Genomic DNA, 19,243 nt, shown 5'->3' with positions numbered 1-19,243 from the left:
GTCCAGTGACTCTCCAAATCACCCAAAATACCCCTTGGCTCGCCTCAAGCCGGGTATAATTTTCCCGTTGTGAATAAATCGCTATCTTGCTTGAAACGACCGACTCTTGCCGAATATCTCAAATGTATCCACATAATAATGTGGTCTCACTCACATATTATCATATAATTACAATTAGACTCCCAACGGGTCAAAATTACAAATATGTCCCTATAAATAAAAATGGGTTTGTTTTGCATATTTAATACACCTAAACATGCATAATCAACTATATAATAATATGACTCGTGTAATTCACATAATCCCATCAATATCCAATATTTCCCTTCTGGCCCCCTAATCAAGGTAATAAGCCTTAATATGAATTTTGGGATGTTACAACTATCCCCTCCATACAGAAATTTCGTCCTTGAAATTTTTCTGAACAATTCGTGATACTAATTCCCGAATATCTGTCTCCAATACCCAAGTCACTTACTCGACCTTGATGCTCCTCTTCATCATCTAAACCAGAGGACTAATCCTGTCCCTCAAGACTTTATCTTTTTTATGGAGGACTTGAATTGGCTGTTCCTCGTCAAATAACTTTGTCTATGGTTCCAAATAGTCTCGAGGACCTCAAAAGTTCTCACAAATAATCACTTTGCCTTTCTCCAAATTGCTTCATTTCTCTCAAAAGTGAACTCGAAGGAAGGCATAGTCTCCAAATTTGAACTCTATACCCCTACGCTTAAGACCAACATAGTTCCTCTATCTATTCTGAAAGCGAGCATCCAAGCTCAAATCTTACTAAGAACCCCATTGATCCTTTAAATCATTTTAGAACCCAAATAATCTCCCTCACCCATTTTATCCCAATGTAGGGTGATATACACTTCCTACTCTACAACATTCCATATGGAGCCATTCCAATCATCAACTATTAACTATTATTGTAGGAAAAATCCTAGTCAAAGATAAATACTTATTCTAGGACCCTTCAATGTCGAATACACACACCTAAAGAATGTTTATCCATATTTCAATTGTCCTCTAAGATTTATCCATCTATATGCAAATGATACCCGGTATCGAACTTCAATTGCGTACCCATAACCTTCTATAAAATGTTTCCCCCAAATCTTGGAAGTACAGGTGGAGTCCTGGTCTAACAAAGTAAACTTCAGAGACTAACAAAATCACACAATTTCTTTTACATACAACTCTACATGCTGATCCACAACCATTAAGACTAAATCATACTGATCCACTATCCCGAGTAGTCCAACTATGAAGTGCAAAATAATGTTTCTCGCCTTTTCAACTCAGGCATACCCAAAGGCCGTACTAGCCCCACTAGCTTCTAGTACTCAACTTTCAACTGCTGATTTTCAAGGCACTTAGCCACATAGTCAATCACATATTTTTCCCTCTTAGTTCACCGATACAAGGTCTTTGAATTGTATTACACCCTTGCAGTGCCTCGATGCAATGAAATGGTATAATATAGCATTCACCCAGTATTTCCCATCCAATACTCACATCTATCGAAACACAAATCTGAACCTTGTACCTCAATAAACACCTCTCTAAAATTGTATAGTCCTTAGCCACTCCAGCTAGGACGTTCAATTCCTATTTCCTCAATTGAGAAACACTTAACTAACTTTCTCTTTTCCCTTTTAATAGACAGGCTAGGATAACACTGGCTAACTGAACTATCTCCAACCTAATTCCTACTAAGATCATTTCATCTACTAATTCTCTGGATATCTGTTTTAACCAATTAATCGTCCCGGACCTCTTCGGCTTAGAGCATATGCCACTACATTGGCTTTCCCGAAAGCGTAGAATATTCACAGTCATAATCCTTCACCAATTCTAACTAAACTTTTGTTCTCACATTCATATTCCTCTAAGTATGGATATACTTAAGCTCTCATAACCCGTGTAATCTCACGCTTCCCCTTCCATGCAAATACCATTACTGCTAGCCCCCTAAAAAAATATAGGGTACTGTTGGTCATATTCTTTCAACTATCGTGACGCATAGCCAGTCACCCCTCCAGTCTAAATAAGGACACAACCTAACCCATGTCTCTCCAAATCACAATAAACCACAAACTAACCTTAATCTGATGGAAGATCCAATACCAGAGCAATAATCAATCATCGCTTTCACTCCTGGAAGCTGTTCTCGTATCTATCCGACCAAACAAACTTCAAATTCTTGCGAGTCAACTCTGTCAATCATGTAGAAATTCTTAAGAATCATTCTGCTGTGGCTATTCTGTACAATACCTTGAATTCTGGTTCTACCCTAGCGTCAGTCCCATAGCTAACTCATTTTCCCAACATGATAGCAATTCTTGTAGATTCTTCGAAAACTCGTCTGGAGTCTTATTGGCCAATCCAGTCATCTCTGATCTAACTGATACAATCATGGTGGTATCCACCACAATAGCTAGGAATCCCTTGAACACTAATGGGTCCTTTCTTTTGAACACAAAGGACTATTACATTGTGTACTTTAAATGGTGCTTAAATCGTTAAACGAGAAATTTGGACTGAAATCGTGTAATTGAAACTAACCCAAGGATTAGGTATTAAAAATTTTGGTCAAAAACAACCATTTCATTAAAAGGTTTAGATTCATACACAGGATCCCAAAAGGGTTTATAAACTGACACATGAACAACATAAACACCAAAAGATGGCCTAGGCGGAAAAATTCCGAGTTCAACCCGAGTTCCAACAAGTATTCTTGACTGTGGCAGTCGAGCATATATTCAATTTAAAGTTGTCCACACTTTCCACAGCTTACAAAGATGTTCATATATTCAATTACACGACTGAAGAAGACAATCATTCCGAACGAACCTATCGAGATAAATGCGTACACAAGCATTCCACATACAGTTCGTGTAAGAAAAGTGGGGAGTGCACCCTCCAAAATAAACTAGCCTTCACCGCCTACGTTCCACACGCTTTGTCGGTCAGCCCCACCTCAATGCGATGGCCGTCTGACCCCATGTTCAAAACTTTGGTCCAAAATCATTTATATTAAATATTAATCGATAGCTCAAGGCTAATGAGCATATCGAATTTAATGTAAACAAGAGGCCACAGAGCCAAAGCGGGGCCCCCTTGCCCTATTCCCTTTTTAGCTAAACTTAGAGGTAGACAAGAGTACCTCACGCTTTATATTTCAGGAGACCATGGGGTCATAAAATCATATATCACGCTTCTGAGTTGGCCTAGCAATGACCTGCGTTTAGCATGCTATTGTCATCCTCGACATATAAGCCGAACTTCTTATTCCACATAAGCGACCATAAGGTCACACAGGAGTCCATTGCTCTAGGACATGAGATTAAAGAGTCAACCTGGGGTCTATTACCATATCCTCCATATAATCAGCCTTAGAGCTGGCCCAGCGTACTTGACACTTTGATTTCAAAACGATCGTAGGGTCGGTCATGCGAATATCACACTCCTGATTAGGCCTAACCATATCAGCCTATGCTCAGTGCGCTATTGCCGCCCTAGACTTATAAGCCAATCCTTCTGACTAGCGCTCAACGCACTATTGCCGTCCTTGACTTATAAGTCAAGCCTTTGTTATCAGACAATATAGACTAGCATACATCATTTAGTAGTTATCCAGACCCCGAGCATTCAAACATGCTTAATCAAACAAACACATGCATAACCATAATCATGCTCATTCACACGGGCCCGAGCCCTAATCATAACCATGCTCAGCAATCAGGCCAAGCCCTAATCACATATAACACACATTGGGTGAAGTTTTCTTACCTCTGGTCCAAGTACAAGTTATTTAACACCGACCCCTGAGCACGATCCTATTTCAAGCCCTAGCGGTACCCCTAGTCACTTCAATATTAAACGATTTCTATCAATATTGAGTAAATAAAGACTCCCGGACTGAGTCCTAGTCTCTGTGACCACAAATTCTACTAAACAGGGTAGTAGAATCCTTCCCGAGCCCTTAGGTTTGAGTTCCTGTCACTCAAAACCCTTCCTGGAAATTTCTTCCTATGCGCGTCGTAGTGCCCCTTAATGGGTCACAACGTACCTTAAGTCAGAGGCTCCCCACCCTCTTTTCTTTAGAAACGGGTTACGGCGCAACCTAGCAAGCGCCACAACGCGATGGTGGTTCAAGGAACCGTCCAGGCTCCTAGATTCATGAAGGTCGCGCGAACCCAGTTTTCTCCAAGCCAATTCCTCTAAAACTCGCCCCAAAATAGTACCAAACCCATAATTCAATCCTAAAAGATTATTAGTACATCCTAGGAAGCGAAACCCAACTTACAAACGGATCAAAAACTCACCAAAACCATAAAATTTACTCAAGCTTAAGAAACTTAAAAAAAAATCAGAGGTTTAGAAGCTCGAATTACCTTTGATAAATGTGTTTCCAGCTAAATTCACAAGATCTCAAGCTTATAATCTTCCCTAGAAACATTATGACTCTAACCTTGCTTGAATCTGAGCTCTAAAACTCGAGCTTCCTTCAAAAACGCTAACGAGCGTGAAGAGTCATTGGGAGAGAGAGAACGTGAGTTTGACTTGAGTGTTTTTCTGAGTTAATGAACAGAGCCAAACCCTTATATACGAACGATCCCAAATGACCAAAATACCCTCACTCAACCCACTTCTCTCTCTCTCAACACCCCATAAGGGTAAAAATGTCATTTTTACTTTCTAATCCTGCTCTATACCAGAATTTCCCCAAATAATTCTGGTAAACCCTCAACATTGCTATTTCTCCCAAAATACAACTCACGTTACAATGAGTCCGGTGACTTTCCTAATCACCCAAAATTCCCCTTGGCTTGCCCATTTTATCCCTATATCGGGTGATATACACTTCCTACTGTACAACATTGCATATAGAGCCATTCCAATCATCAATTGTTAACTATTATTGTAAGAAAAATCTTAGTCAAAGATAAATATTAATTCTAGGACCCTTCAATGTCGAATACACAAGCCTAAAGCATGTTTATCCATATCTCAATCGTCCTCTAAGATTTGTCCATCAACATGAAAATGATAGCCAGTATTAAACTTCAATTGCGCACCCATAACCATCTATAAACTTTTTCCCCCAAAGCCTGGAAGTACAGATGGAGTCCCAATCTAACACAGTAAACTTCGGAGCCTCACAAAATCACACAGTTTCTTTAACATACAACTCTACATGCGGATCCACAACCATTAAGACTGTATCATACTAACCCACTATCCTGGGCAGTCCCACTATGAAGTGCATAATAATGTTTCCCCCTTTTTCAACTCAGGCATACCCAAAGGTTGTACTAGCCGCGCTAGCTTTTGGTTCTCAACTTTCACTTGCTGATTTTCTAGGCACTTAGCCACATAGTCAATGACATCTTTCGCTCTCTCAGATCACCGATACAAGCGCTTTAAATCGTATTACACCCTTGCAGTGCCTAGATGCAATGAAATGGTATAATATGGCATTCACCCAGTATTTCCCGTCCAATACTCACATCTATCGGAACATAGATCTGAACCTTGTACCCCAATAAACACATATGTAAACTGTATAGTCCTTAGCCACTCCAGCTAGGATGCTCACTTCCTATTTCCTCAACTGAGGATCACTTAACTAACTTTCTCTTATCCCCTCCAAATGACAGGCTAGGATAACGCTGGCTAACTAAACTATCTCCAACTTTTCCTACTAAGGTCATCTCATCTACTAATTCTCTGGATATTTGTTTTGACCAATTAACCATCTTGGACCTCTCCGGCTTAGAGCATCTGCCACTACATTGGCTTTCCCCAAAGGATAGAAAATTCACAGTCATACTTCTTCACCAGTTCTAACTAAACTCTATGTCTCACATTCATATTCCTCTGAGTAAGGATATACTTTAAGCTCTCATAACCCGTGTAATCTCACGCTTCCCCTTCCATGCAAATACCATTACTGCTAGCCCCCAAATAAAATATATGGTATTGTTGGTCATATTCTTTCAACTATCGTGATACATAGGTAGTCACCCCTCCAGTCTGCATAAGGACACAACCTAACCCCTGTCTCGACAAATCATAATAAACTAAAAACTATGCTTAATCTAATGAAAGATCCAACATCAGAGCAATACTTAATCATCGCTTTCACTCCCAAAAGCTGTTCTCATATCTGTTCAACCAAAAAAACTTCAAATTCTTGCGAGTCAATTCTGTCAATCGTGTAGAATTCTTAAGAACCACTCTAATGGGGCTATTATGTACAATACCTTGAATATCGGTTCTATCCAGGCGTCAGTCCCATAGCCGACTCATTTTCTGTAATGACCCAAATTTCCTAATAAGGTTTAGGACCTTGATTAGGAGGCCGAGAGGGCCATAATTGATTTACTGTGCTATTATATGATTATACGCTTGATTATGTGGGTCATATTATTATATGATGATAAAGGCATGCATGGGGGCTAAATACTCTGCTGTGAGGGTATTTTGGTAATTTGGCTCGTTGAGAGCGTAATTGCATACTTGTGTGTATATTGGTAGGCTAATGTTGAGACCACATTATTATGTGGGTATATCTGTGATCTGTGACCTGAGACGATCCTAGTGAGCGGTTTAGCGGAAAAGTCATGGCGGGGATTTATACCCGGCTCAGGGTGAGCCTGGGGGTATAAATGGGAATTTAGTGAGTATATTGGAGTCTATTTTGACATCGAGGAATATAATTGGTGATTAATTAAGTATCCGGAGGTAAGCAGAAAATATTAGAGACACTCGAGGAATTAGCGGGAATTGGGTAAAATGACTAAAATGCCCCTAAGTGGATTAAAGGGTTTAGAATTAATAGGGAGGGCATTTTGGTCAATTAGTTTCTCAGAGATAAGTAAGTTAAGGCTTTATACTTAGTGGGAATTTTAGAATAATATAGATGTCTGAGGAAAGAAAGAAAAAGAAAGGAAGGAAAAACAAAGTAGTTCTCCTAGAGTCGGTTTGTGGTTCTCTCACCATTTATCTTCATTCTTCTTTGAGAAAAATTCAGAGGAGAGCTAGGTCAACTAATCCATAAGGTTTCTGAGCTAAGCTTGAATATTTGGCAAGGGTTTAGCAAGGATAGGCCATCTACTTGAGGTAAGACCTTGGAGTTTCTTTAGTTCTGGTTTTGGTTTTTAACTAAGGTATCTAAGCTGAGTTGATGGGGAATTCTAGGGAAGTTGGAGCCAAGATTTGAGGAAGAGTAGGTTAAGGAAGTCTAGAGGCCACTTGAGGTCAAATTTCCATCAAAGGTATAAGTTCTGAGCTTTTAACTTTGATGTTTTGACTAGTTTCTGCTGAATTTTGAAGTCTAGAAGTGGCTATGGTGAATTTTGAGATTAGGGATGCATGTGCTTGGGTTTTGAGTATTTGGGATGCTTGGGATGAGTGGAGTGTGTTAATAAGCTTGTTTTTGAGTTTGGTGAAGGTTTGGAGAAGTTTTGGTTAAGTTTGGTTCGAGGAAATCGCAGGAAGGGAAAATGGGGTGTTGGCTGTCTGTGACTAGTGCTACAGTGCTAGCCTTTGGGCGCTGTAGCACTAGGCCATGCTTTCTGGGGGATTTTGGTTATGCTTGTAGCGTTGTAGCACCCTCCTTAGAGCGTTGTAGCACTGCCCTGTTTCCAGAAAGGGATTTTAGGGTTATTTACAAGGGTTTTTGACCAAGGGTTCGGGGTTTGATTCCACCACCTTGTTTGGTGGAACTAGGACTTCCCGGGGGCTCGGGATTGGTCTCGAGGCTAGGTTTTGGACTTGAGGTTTGGTGATGACTTTGACCTATGGTTGTGATTAGGTGAGCGCTAGGGCTCGAGAGGGATCGTGCTCAAGGAGTCAAGTGATCAAAGCTAGCGAATCGAAAGGTAAGAAAGCTGCACTTGATTATGTGGTTAGGTTGGGACTAAGTGTTCCCTATGTTTGTGTGCTTTGTTATATGAATGTGATTAACCATGTGAACATGATGGGACTAAGAGCTCCCTATATTTGTATATCATGTCATGAGGTGGTATTATGCCATGGGACATGCGATAGCCGGCCTAAGGGTGTCGGAATCAAATATTTGCGCACAGGGCACGGCTCGGCCACTGGTAGCTGAGGCAGCTTATTTATCACTGAGCTCGGTTAAGCTGGCTGGAGTCAGTGAGTATTACACTGGGGGCGGCCTAAGTGAGCCGAAGATAGTGGGTTAAATAGAGGGTGCGACCTAAGGGCGCCGACCCTGAGTATTATTTGATGGATGTGATAAACTGTTGATTATGAACGTGAATATTGTGTTATGGATATGATTGGTTGACTGTTTGGGTGACAAATTGTTAATTTGTTGAGTGTTATCACTGATTGGATAAATGTTATGAATTGTCGAATTCCTAGTTATGCATTGTGGAATATTTGTTTATTGATATTGGTCTTGCTATGATGTCATGCTTTCTTGCTAGGCATCGGCTCACGGGTGCTACGTGGTGCAGGCAAAGGCGAGGGAATGCTAAGTCAACCATGAGTTGGAGAGCTCTGGGGGCGAGGTGTACATTGTCAGCTGCTCAGCCGCCACGGTCGGGGAATTGTACAGGGACGGAAACCTAAAATGTGTATTTTTCCATTAGAGTGGCTTGAATTATTTATAACTTTTGAGATTTGCTGTAACTGAGTCATCTAAACCCTTTTTTGAGTTTCCCTGTATTAAATTGTCATTTTTAATGAGAATAGCCTATTTGTGACCAAATCTTTTATTCCTAATCCGTTGATAATGTTGGGTTCACATTTTGTTCAAACGACTTGATTAGCAGGTCTAGCACCATTTTAAACACAGTGTAACGGTCTTGGTTATCCAGGGCGTTACATTTTCCCAACATGATAGAAATTCTAGTAGATTCTTAGAAAAATTATCTTAAGTCTCATTGGCCAATCCATTCCCTCTTTGATCTGACTGATACAATCCCAGTGGTATCCACCACAATAGCTAGGAATCCCGTTGTCCTTTCTTTCGAACTCAAAGGACTGTTACATTGTGTACTTTAAATGGTGCTTAACTCGCTAAACGAGTAATTTGGACTGAAATCGTGTAATTGAAACTAACCCAAGGATTAGGTATTAAAAAGTTTGGTCAACAACAACCATTTACTTAAAAGGTTTAGATTCATACACGAGAACCCAAAAGGGTTTATAAACTAACACAAGAAAAAACATAAACACCCAAAGCCGACCTAGGAGGAAAAATTCTAGGTTCAACCCGAGTTCCAACAAGTAGTCTTGACCGTGGCAGTCGATCTGGCCGAATATGTACACTCTGAAGCTCTCCAACTCAGAGATGGTCCAACTATTCCTTGCCCTTACCTGCACCAAAGATGTAACGACCCAAAATTGCTAATAAGGCTTAAGGGCCTTGATTAGTGTGCCGGGAGGTCATAATTGGTATTTATGTGAATAAATGATTTAATGCATGATTGTGTGGCATGCATGACTATATGATTATATGGAGATGTTTAAGTGCATGTTTATGAGTATTAAATATGCATGTGGGCCCTGTTTTATTTATAAGGGCATATTTGTAATTTTGGCTCATAGAGGGCATAAATGTAATTACATGTGATAAATTGTTGAGACCACATTATTATGTAGATATATTTTTTGCAGCATATGGCTCCAAAGGGTCCTAGTGAGTGGATTGGCGAAATAGTCACGACGGGGATTTATACCCGACTCGGGGGACCCTTGGGGTACTTTGGAAATTTGGAGAGTAATTTGGGAATTGTTAGACATTGGGTAAATAATTGGTGATTAATTGGATGACGGGATTTAAGTTGTAAATAATTGGAACACTTTGGGAATTAATGGGAATTGGGAACAAATGACTAAAATACCCTTAAGCACCCATGGAAGATGGATAAGGTTAGAGGGGTAAATGGGTCTTTTGGCTATTAGAGATATACTCAGCATTATTAGGACAAAACAAAAAATTGTAGAATACCTCAAGGAAGGAAATAGAAATCTCTCAGTCTTTTCCCCTCATCTCTCTCTCACGGTTTGCTCTTCTCTCCTTTAAAGGTGAACAAAAAAGGGGCATAAGCTTGGGAAAAGTTGAAGGGAAGGCTTATGGATTTAAGGCTAGCCAACCAGAGAGTTCAGTTGAGGAATTTGGGAGAACTTAGCCATTTTTGAGGTAAGGAGTCAGACCCTTAAGTTTGTTAAGTTTTTTTTTTTAGTTTAATTTCTGAGTTCTTATCCTGTTTTTATGATGTTTTGGGTTTGAGAGCTTGACTTTGGGTTTTAGGGAAAAGGGGTTGGATTTTTGGTGGTTGCTGGAGGGAAAGGAAGAATTGGTGGCTATTAGGATTATCCAGAGGCCAGGGTCGAAATCATCCTACTGAGGTAACCATTTTTGGCCCTTATTTGTATTGAGTTTTCTGGTTTTAGATAGTGTTCTTGAGCTTCAGAGCTCAAGTTTGGTTTCTGTGTTTGATGAAGTTGATAGCCATGTTTTGGTGTCATTTGAGTGTTTTGAGTAAGCTACATTGAGTTATAGGTTCAATTTTGAGTTTGGCTGAGGTTTGGGGATAATTTTTGGAGTTTTGGCTCAGGAGAGGCGAAGGAGAAACCTAGAAAATTGCATGTTCGGGTTGAAACTGTAACGCCCCAAACTCCAGGGACCGTTATGGTGTGCCTTGTAAACAGTGCTAAACTCGCTAATCGAGTCATTTGGCCAAAATCGTGATCTAGGTATGATTAGCGGTTTAGGGATTAAAACTTTGGTTATGAGATAACGTTTCACAAGAACGTTTAATGTATATACATTGGGATCCCGAAAATAAAGTTTCAGAGTTTATTACAGAAAATATTTACAACAGGCCGTTCTAAGCGGCAAAACAGGGTTCAACCCTAGTTCTACTTTAAACCTCGGCCGTGGCAGACGAGCAGCTGCATATGTACACATCATCACCTAAGCTCTCCAACTCAAGGATGGTCCAGCTTCCTCTTGCCTTTACCTGCACCACGTAGCACCCGTGAGCCAAAGCCCAGCAAGAAAACATAATAAAGCATGATATAATGTCAACAACGATCATAATGACCATTCAGGATTGTCAGTCCAAGCAAATAGGTGACAATAGCCAAAAGTCACAATAATGAGCATCGCTCCTTCTAGCCATGTGACGATAGGGTCACCAGGGCTTAACTGATAAGTGATCCTTTCATAAGTTTGATTAGGACAGGTGCATGGTGATTGGTCACCAACATAACCTTTCTCCCGACTCTAGAGTCGTGCCATGGACAGCGTCCCTTGGCCGTGTGACAAACAGTCACCGGGGTCATATACCTTGGCCATAAACATCTGGTCTTAGACCAGGCAAGCGCTTATAGTTCTCATTGACCTTCCGGTCGGTCCAGCATTAATACTCCATATGAGTCACTCAATGCCGACCTCAATTGGATCCAATCTTTACTTAGTCCGGCGTTTACAATGCACTGCCACTTCCGACCCTCGGGTCGGTAAAACACGACCAGTGCTCAGCCCGTGGTGAACTTAACTAATAAGTCACAGCTTCACTGACGGACCTGACACCATTGTCGATTCTGACTAATAAGTCAGCGCCATACACAGGTAAGCCATGCCATCAAACATACATCACAGGTCCAATATCTATAAACAAGGTATTCAGCATGCTTACTCAACAGATATTAGTACAATTAGGACTATGCATTAACACAGAGGCCCAAGCTCGGAGCGATATCACACCCAGTATACCAAGCATGTCCTAATCACATGTTTCTCATGAATCATATGCAATATATCCACAAATCCAACATGCACCAATAACAGCCATGCATGTCACGTTTAGTAGTCATGCATCAAGAACAGCCATGCATGTCATGCATAATAATCAACCGACATGCATCAATAATAGCCATGCATGTCACAAATACACAGGGTGCAGTTTTCTTACCTCCGGTTTGAGTAGAAGTTAAAACAAGAACGACCCTTGAGAACGATCGATCCTTAATCCTTTGACGGTCACCTAGCCATAACCAAAACAATCTCCAATTAATGAAAATGACCAAAGATAGGGTCTTAACCCAAACCCCACTCTCGGGACCTCGAAACATGCCCTCACAGTGAGTAGATTCGATCCCGGGCCTTAAGGATTGAAACCCCAAGCCAAAAGCCCTTAAAATCACCCAAAATAGGGTTCTTAAGGAGCAGGGAGCGCTACAGCGTTGCCCTTCTAGCGCCCCAGCGCTCAAGACAGAATCACAAACCGCCCAACTGAGCCCTGTGTAGCGCTATAGCGCCCTCTGATGGGCGCTGTAGCGCTACCCCCAGACAGCACCACCCCTGAAACTTCCTTCTTCGACTTTCTCAATTCTAACTCGATTCTAATGCTTCCAAATCCCATTTTTGGTGCCAAATGAACCCAAAAACCATCCCCACATATCCTAGGGACCACAACCCCAAGAACCCTAGCCAAAATTCCAACCAATTCCCAAGTTTCCAACCCAAAAACCAGCTGAAACTTAACTAAGAAAACAGAGCAAAACCAAGAGTTCTAGTGGCTAGAAACTCACCTTAATCTTGGCAACACACCCTCTTCAATGGTGGAGCATAACCCTAGCTTGGCTAAGCTTGGTTCCTTGGCTCGATTCCTTAAACTGAGCTCGAAAATCCAAAGAGAAAAGAGGAAGAAAATCTATCGGGAGAGAAGGAGGAGAGACTCTATTTTTGTTACTCTCTTACAGCCTTAATGGCTGATATATTTCTTAGGGTAAAAAGACCTAAATACCCTTAGGTCTAAAATGAAACCTTAGCAGCCACCAAGGGCAAAACCGTCCTTTCGCACCTATCTCGTTAATCACGGTTAACACCATCCAATTCCCGCTATTCTAAAAAACCTCAAACACCAATAATCCATATCCCATTACCCTTTGATTCCCGGTAGTGCCTTGGTCATTAAATTCACCCCGAGACTCACCCCGAGCCCCGAACTCAATCCCGTTATGACTAGACCGAACACTTACATCTCATGATCGTCTCATGTCGATAGCTCGAACCAATCCACCTTACAATGTGGCTATATTAATTAATCACAATCATGCACCCAAGATATACAATTACGCCCACAGTGGCCAAATTACCAAAATACCCTCACAATAATAAATTCTCCCATATGCATGCACTCACCGTCATATAATAATATAATTCACGTAAACATGCATATAATCATGAAATACTATAATAAATCAATTATGGCCCTCCCGGCCTCCTAATCAAGGTCCCAGACCTTATTAGGAAATTTGGGGCATTACAGCAACATTGTAGCTCTAGGTTGGGAGCGCTACAGCACTAGGCTATGTTCTTGGGGGACTGGAGTCTTTGACTCTAGCGCTGTAGCACCCTCTAGTAGCATTGTAGCGCTACCTTGCCTCCAGAACTTGGTTTTTAGGTACTTTTTAGGGTTTTGCATGGGGGCTCGAGGGGACGGTTTCACCACTTTGTTTGGTGAAATTAGAGGTCCTGAGAGCTTGGGATTGGCCCCGAAGTTGGTTTGCGGTATTTAATTAATAATGAGGGTTCTATTTATGGTCTGGTACTAGGTTTATCGCCAAGGCTCGGAGCTAAGGATCGTGCTAGGAATCATTTCACATTCTCTGCTTGGAATTCAAGGTAAGAAAATTGCACCTTTTTGTGTGGTTGTGATGGAACTAAGGACTCCCTATATTTGAATACAATTGTTGTATGATTATGATATGCCATGAGAGCATGAAATAAACGGCCTAATAGTGTCGAAACTGATATTTGCGCACAGGACGTAACTCAACCATTGGTAGCTGAGGACAGCTTAATAGTCACTGAGCTCAGCTTGAGCGGGCCAGAGTCAGCGGGTTAAATAGAGGGTGCCGCCTAAGAGCATCGACTTTGAGTATTGTATGATGATTATGTTAAATTGTTGATTATGAATTTGATTATTGTTATTAATCTGATGATGATGGCTTGTTGAATACCTGGATGATAGACTGATGATTCTTTGTTTGTCGTCACTGATTTTGTGCCTGTTATGGCCTGCTAAATATTTGGTTAATATCGTATGAATTATTTCATTATTTGGATTGTTTATGCTATGTTATATAGTTTTCTTGCTGGGTCTCGGCTCACGAGTGCTACGTGGTGCAGGTAATGGCAAGGGTAAGATGGTTCAACCATGAGTTGGAGAGCTCTAGGAGAGAGGTGTACATTGTCAGCTGCTCGTCTGCCACGGTCGAGGGATTGTATAGGAACGGAAACCTAAAACGTGTATTTTTCCATTAGAGTGGCTTTGATTGTATTTAACTTTTGGAATTTTGTAAATCTATCCTTTATACCCTGTTTTTGGGACCCTATATGGGTAAAAATGTCATTTTCACTTTCACATCTCATTCTATACCCGAATTCCCCTAAATAATTCTGCTAAACCCGGAACATTGTTATTTCTCCCAAAGTACGACTCATGTTACAATGAGTCCCAGTGACTCTCCAGATCACCCAAAATACCCCTTGGCTCGCCCCGAGCCGAGTATAATTTCCCCGTTTTGACCAAACCGCTCTCTTGCTTGAAAGGACCGACTCTTGTCGAATTTCTCAAATGTATCCACATAATAATGTGGTCTCACTCACATTATCATAAATTACAATTAGACCCCAAATAGGTCAAAATTATAAATATGCCCCTTTAAATAAAAGCGGGCCTGTTTTTCACATTTAATACACTTAAACATGCACAATCAACTATATAATAATATAACTCATGCAATTCACATAATCCCATCAATATCCAATATTGCCCTTCTGGCCCCCTGATCAAGGCACTATGCCTTATTAGGAATTTTGGGACGTTACATATTTAGTGACAATAATTCCTAAATATTCAAAGTCTCAATGAGGAGACATTTCAAAATTGGTGAAGCTATTTTGATTCTTTACACCAAAAATGAATAGATTAAAGTGAGCTTTATTAATTTTGGTTCAATATGGTGGTATGTTTAAATTAATCTCAATGGGGAGATAATTTTAAACTAAAGTATAAGAAATCAAAGTGTTTGAATAAATCAATGAGGGTTTATTTTCTTTGATTTAAAGTATTTAAAAAATTGACATCTTCAAATTGATTTTGATGAGAAAATCAATGGATGTCAAAGTGGTGTTTTCAAAAGAATCTCAAAGAGACTCATAGAAAATACACAAAAGTTGTTTAAGTGATTTTGAAATTATTTAGACAACTAAAAGTGAAAATTAGTGATTATTTGTTTGAGAAATTCTCACATTACATTTGTGTTCACTTTTTTTTTTTTTTTTTTGTGAAATTTATAAAAGAAAGAAACTAAGTGAAAGCTACTTTCAAAGAAGTGTGTCTTGATTTAGCAAGTAAATAAATCAAAATAAGCATTAAGGTTTTGTTTATATTGATCTATTGAGAGTTTATCAAGTGGCCTAAAGGACTCATGATGAACTTTGAGAATTATAAGTTTAGATTTATCTTGGAGGATAAAATACTTAATAAAAATAAAAAGATTTATATTTAAAAGTGATATTTTCTCTTTATGTGAGAAATGTGCGGGTGATGCTCCAAAGTTAATCAATTTATTTTCATAACGGTTGATTAATTTTGCCATCCTATAAAATAGGTGATTTGGAATCTCACATTCTAAATTACTTTGGATATATGTGTATAGAATAGATAATTCTAGACATGTTTGGTGTCTAAAGTTATTGTTTTAATATTTTGATTCAAGAGGGGATCAATTTAAAACATAAAGGAAAATTTTAGAAACAAAGAGGTTTCTAAAATTAATATTCATGAAAATGTTTATCTTGGATATTGAACCATGAAATAGCGTGGATGTTTACTATGGTCAAAATCACTATTTTAATGGTGCAACTATTTTAATCAAACTATATCTAGCAACAAAGTTTGAATAAAATAATGAGAGTGTTTAAGTATGCATACATGATACTATAAAAAACGAGACTTGTGCCGGCGCATTTTTGCACCAGCAAAAGGCCTTCGGGCTTTCCCGACGCGCTTTTGCATCGGCGAAACGTGACAGCGAACATCTGTCGGTAATGACACATTTGCCGACGTGAAACGTACTGCGCCGGTAAAGGTATCTTTTAGCAACACAAAACTGGGCTAGGAAAAATACAAATGCGTCGACGAAAAATTTGCCACAGAATTGTGAAAAACACTTTTAGTGGCGCAAAATTGCGTCGACAAAAGTTGTTGCTTGTAGTGACGCAACATTGCATTGGCAAAGGTGGATATCTTTAGTGACGCTTTTTTGCGCTATTATTAGTAGGTTTTTTAGTGGCACGTTTTTGTGCCGGTAAAGGAAAAGACTTTTGCCGACGTAATTTTGCGTCAGTAAAATTATTTTTAATTAATTTTTGTAATAATATGACTAATTTTATTTTCAATATATTAATATTATTTAATAAATTTTGATTTTAATATATTAATAATTATTTAACTTTTTAGTAATATTATTTAATTAGAAATCAAATAAAAATTAAGATTTTATAAATAAATAAAAAATATTTTATAACTATTAATGTTAATTGTCTATACTAAACATAAAAATATAATAGTTAGTAAATAAAAGAATCTCTGCCTCTAATTAATTAAACTTTAAATAAATAAAAAAGTTCTACAAATGTGTATTGTCCTCTTCATCATCCCCGCCCCCGTGAGCATCATCGTCACCTGGACCATCGTCCTCGTCCAGATCCTCTTCTAGTAAGTTGGCAGTAAAATTAGGAGCCAATATACCAACCTGCTTCAACAAAGCACTGAGTAGTACATCTTGACGCCGTTGACGACTCTCAAGTTTAGTCGTGTACTTCTTTAGGTTTTGATTTTCCTGCATAATGTCCTGAGTTTGGTGCAAAATGGTGTCCCCTTCAGGTGGAAATTGTCAGGACATTTGATAAGTTGATGAAGATGCTGCCCTCTTTGCGCCAATTTCCCTCAACCTAGGCAACCCCCAAACCCTTTCTTATAACGCGAGTGGGGCCCAAGGACATCCGTGACAATGTCCATATCAGGTGGGAACTAACCGTCGAAATTATCGCCAACACAAGAAGCAACAGATGATACAGGGGTCGTACTCTATGATGCTCGGCGCTCGGTCAGCTCAGTCTGCACAATAAAAAATACGTATATCACATTTCAATATAACATTATTTGAAAACCTAACTTGGAAATTTTTAATATAATTACATATAAAGAATAACTTTATTATCTATCTGCCAACATCCTATCATTAATGACTGCAGACCAGTGATTGGAAAATAATGTAATTAATTTTGTTCCTGTATCAGGGAGCAAATGGACTAAAGTTAATTTGGTCATGAAAATCCATATCTAAATCACAATAATGGAAATATTTTTTATATATACAGTAAGAGCAGTTAATTCCATTGATGAGGAATTGACGTCTCTAAACATACACATCAACAATATTTGCATGTTTGTGATTTGTATATGGATTTTCATGAACAAACTAACTTAGCCCATATGCTCCATGATACGGGGACAATATTAGTTACGTTCTTTTTTTTTTTATCTTAGTCCACAATCATTAATCATAAAAATATTGGCACATATATTATAAAGATTTAATTGTTATAAATTTAATTAATAATTAATAAGTAATTACTAAATGACACTAACCAATTAATAATTAATATTTATTAATTATTTACTAAACTTTTTTAAAGTTAAATGATCATAAATTAGTTAAGGTTAGGCAACTTACATGTTTTGTTGTCGCTTCATCGCTAATCCACTTATCCTTCTTCTTGTGGAGCTGCTCGAATGTGTCGATCATACTCGGAAACTGGTCACTAGACGAGTTGATCTAAAAAAACAAATTATTAAAACATTGTTACCTTTATAATATTTTCATAACCGTAAAGATATAGTTATTATAACTTACATGATCATAAACATGGGCAACGATGGATTTGGAATCATGTCTTCCTGGTATGATAATTTTTGCTTGAGCCTCTTTATTTCTCTTTGATATACGCTTCAAACAGAAAATAATACTCATTAATCTAGGTTGTAAATTTATAATTAAAAATTAATGTGAAAACTAAGGTATACCTGCTGAGAATCAGAAGCCCAATAATCGCATAGAATTTCCCAATCAGAAGAACTAATCGAATGATAAGGTTTCGACTTTGCTCTCTTGTTGTCCACCTCTCCTCTCTCCTCCAACCTCTACCCAATGCTTCTTCATCGTGTGGCGCCAATCACTCAGATTCTTTTGCATTTGTCTTACCATGGCATCGCTGATTACTCGATTGTCTTGTGGATAAATGAATTTGTCCTGAAATCACAATTAAATTTGGAATTTGTTAAAATATTATGAAGATAGAAAAAAATAATTAATAGTGAGTTATTAAAGATTTACAAAATGCTTACAGATAACCTCTGTCAAATAACTTGGAGATTTGCTGGCGTTACTTATTCCCAAGCTAGTGTAGTTGGGGGTATGGTGTCACGCCTATAATGAGCCATGGAATTGTTGAACCATTTGTCGTACGTTTGAATAGCTTTTCCAGTTTGTGCATCAAACTCTACTTTCACATGGCTAACTTTTTTGGTGGTCAGATCCTTCTCGATATTGGCACCATAATAAGCTCCCTTGCCCCTCTTAGAGCCACCACCGGCGTCATTACTTGGTTCGACCATTCTAAATTAAAATATTCATTAATCAACTAATTAAAATTATGTAAGTCTATTGCTTTTTGTTATAAAATTAACATTTTATTACTTATGGTCTTTCCCAACCTACCCTATTCCGACCTAGTGGATCCCTTGGAGATAGTAAGCAGTCATGTACTTCTCCACATTTTTCAAGATGTTTCTCAAACATCTTGAAAAAATGAGGAGTAGTACATGAATACATTGGCTATCCCCAAGGCATCCACTAGGTGCATGTCTATTGTTTTTTGATATAAAATTAACATTTTATTACTTATGGTCTTTCCCAACCTACCCTATTTCCACCTAGTGGATCCCTTGGAGATAGTAAGCAGTCATGTACTTCTCCTCATTTTTTCAAAATGTTTCTCAAACATCTTGAAAAAATGAGGAGCAGTGTAATGCCCCGGTTTCCCTATTATGGTTAATGGCTGGATTAGTAAGCCGGGAGGGCCATAATTGTTTAATTATGCCATTAAATG

This window comes from Humulus lupulus, chromosome 1, assembly GCF_963169125.1.
Source record: "Humulus lupulus chromosome 1, drHumLupu1.1, whole genome shotgun sequence".
Classification (NCBI taxonomy): Eukaryota; Viridiplantae; Streptophyta; class Magnoliopsida; order Rosales; family Cannabaceae; genus Humulus; species Humulus lupulus.
Note: the sequence above shows the minus strand (reverse complement) of the source record.